Source organism: Podarcis tiliguerta (genome assembly GCF_965153285.1).
Source record: "Podarcis tiliguerta genome assembly, chromosome: 8".
NCBI classification, from domain to species: domain Eukaryota; kingdom Metazoa; phylum Chordata; class Lepidosauria; order Squamata; family Lacertidae; genus Podarcis; species Podarcis tiliguerta.
This window is the reverse complement of record NC_139541.1, coordinates 38,602,847-38,605,455: the sequence shown is the minus strand read 5'-3', so window position 1 is coordinate 38,605,455 and position 2,609 is coordinate 38,602,847. Positions and strand designations below refer to the sequence as shown.

The following is a 2,609-nucleotide window of genomic DNA, read 5'->3' as shown; positions in this document are numbered from 1 at the left end:
CAAGTTTGGCAGTTTAACTTCACTTTGTGAAGAAGTGCTTCCTTTTGTCTGCCTGAATTTTCCTGCATTCAGCTTCCATGAGCACAGCCAAGGGGGAGCAGGAAGGAGCAGCTGCTCCCCCCCCCAAATCAGTAATATCATAGCTAACTGAGGTTCTGCCGCCCCCCAACAAGAGACCTGCAATCCCTAATAAAAGGCTTCCCCCCCCCCCCGCAACAAAAATCCTGGCGATGCCCATGTCATCTTCATTGGATGGCCTCTCCCACTACATTAAGGAAGACTCTGCAGGACCCAGGAAAGATGGTAGGAGGTCATACATAGGCCCTTAGCTATGGCTACTTGAAAAAAGGACCTGGAAAACACAGGCCCTTTACCTGGATTAACGAGTGCACCATTTAGCCTGGTGTACCCTTGTAATAAGAAACTAGAGTAGACAGGTGCTGCAATTTGACCCAATATTCTTTCGCAAAGAGCCCCCTCCAAACCCAGGATCTGCGCCCAAATCTAAACTCCAACCAGCTTACAGCTACCGGTACTTCCTTTTGTTTTTAGGAAAATAGGAGGTTGTCTTATTATACCAAGTCAGGCCATTTAGCTCAGCACTGCTAACACATAGTGGCTCTCTTGTCTGTGTTTCAGACAAGGCACATCCACAGTCTTATCTGGAGACATCATGGATTGAAGCTGGGACCTGCTCTGTGCAAAGCAGATGCTCAACCACTGAGCTACAACCCCTCCCTATTTCTAGTCTTTAAAAATCCCCATGCTTCCCCCGCCCTCCCCCCAAAAATTAAATAGTGTTTTACATATTACTCCATAGCAGAACTAACTGCTAGTGGTAGAGCTTTGCAGTTGCCTTTTAGGGAAGTGAGGAGTGGCCTCCCCATCTGTTATTGCATAAAAACAGACACAGAGTTTGAAATCACTCCCCAGCTGCCTAACGTCCTAGAAACACCTTGCCTGAGAGTCACATGATTCCAGGGACTGGTCAGCTTTCCCTCCCTGGCTTCCTGCCTCTTAGATTCACCTTTCCCAAGGTAGTGGGGGGGGGGAATGTCTCCATATTGCAATGCAGATCTAAATGTTGTTCCTAAGTGGTGTTGGGGGGGGCAGGGTGCACAGCCAAGAAGAGGCCTAGCTTTTAACTTTGCCCAGTGAGAAGGCTCCGAGACAGCAGCTGAGGTTGCACAGCTGGGACAGAATGGCTGCTGATAAAAAGGCCTTTTGTTCTAAGGGCCCCTCCCTGTCTGTAAATGGAGCTCTTATCAATTTACTCATCTGGGCAGGGAGAGAGAATCTGGGGAAGAGGGAGGAAAGATTATTAGCACTCTAGCAGCTGAGACAGAGAAGGAGCAAGCACATTCCGGTCAAGCAGCTTTCTTTCAGCTACTACCTCTGAGTGATTGTATCCTATATCAGGTTTAAGCTGCTTGCCAAGTGTGTTTGACAAGTGCTGCTGTGCTTGCTCCAAACAGCCTCCACCCCTGCGAGAAGCTTGTCACTGCACCTCAACAGAGTGGGGGACTGTGGGGCCATCAGACAAGTCACGGTGAATCTTAACACAAGTATTGCAGGGCAAAGGCTGGTTCTGTCTACTGGGATACGTTGGCTGTATGCATACTATTCATTTAATGCTCATTCCCCCTTACACACAAACACACACACACACAAAAAAAAACCAATCCCAGGAACAGCTACAATTCCCAGCATCCTTAACAAACTACAGTTTCCAGGATTTGGGGGGGGGGCAGGGAATGTACTTTAAATGTGTTCTGTGTTTTTTCAGCCTACGTTGAACTTATCTCCCTCCAGCAAACCAACTGCGTTCATTCATGTCAGCGTTGTCTTTAAATATTCCGTCCCCCAGGTGATAGAAATTGCTAAACATCCTGAATATTGCTCTTTAAATCTCTGGACTGTTCAGCAATTTGACCCACTTCAAATTCTTGTTTGCAGAGGTGAATCAGGATGCCATCTCATCGCTCCAAAGTGCTCTGAGAGGACACAACACAGCCAGCTTTTGTCTCACCAGCTGATTATTCCAGCCAAACAAATCTTTAGAACATGGCAAGCTGAGCTGTAGCAACAGATCCTGTGAAACTTTGTCCATGTGCATCAAATCCCAGGGTTACCTGCAGGAAATAGCCTGCCATCATCAAAATAATTGTTGGCAGGGGTCGACCTCAACTGTGACTGTTCTGAGAACTTCTTTTAAAAATTATTTTTAAGGGAAGGAAACACTGTTCTATATTGAATGAGCCTCTTGGGTCTATCTAGCTCTGTATTGTATACACCTGATCCAGCCCCCAAGCAATTTTTGCTTTCCCTCTCTGCAAGACCTCTCATTTGAGTGGCAGTGGAGAAGCACAGCACCTTGATGGGGATGCAAGCCGTCACCTTCCTGGTTGTCAGGTTGATCATTTAACAAGGGAAGAGGGAGCAGCACCTGCTTGTGTGAGGCAGTGGGGTGTCCAACTTCTGCTGCAAGGATTCAGACAGGGGGATGCAAGGAACAGAGCGTCTCTGCCCCCTTGAGCTCCTTGGAGGGAAAAAATGGAATATAAATGCAATAAATAAATAATAGACCACCCTGAGCTAGATGGATCAAT

The 2,609-nt window shown here is 47.1% G+C and overlaps 1 long non-coding RNA gene across 1 annotated transcript; it reads left to right on the top strand.

Moving 5' to 3' along the window:
- Nucleotides 1–206: 206 nt before the first annotated feature.
- LOC310685016 lies at nucleotides 207–774 on the top strand. Its single transcript, XR_014515024.1, has 2 exons — nucleotides 207–321; nucleotides 366–774. It is a non-coding gene; the product is annotated as an uncharacterized lncRNA (long non-coding RNA).
- The last annotated feature ends 1,835 nt before the right edge of the window (nucleotides 775–2,609 follow it).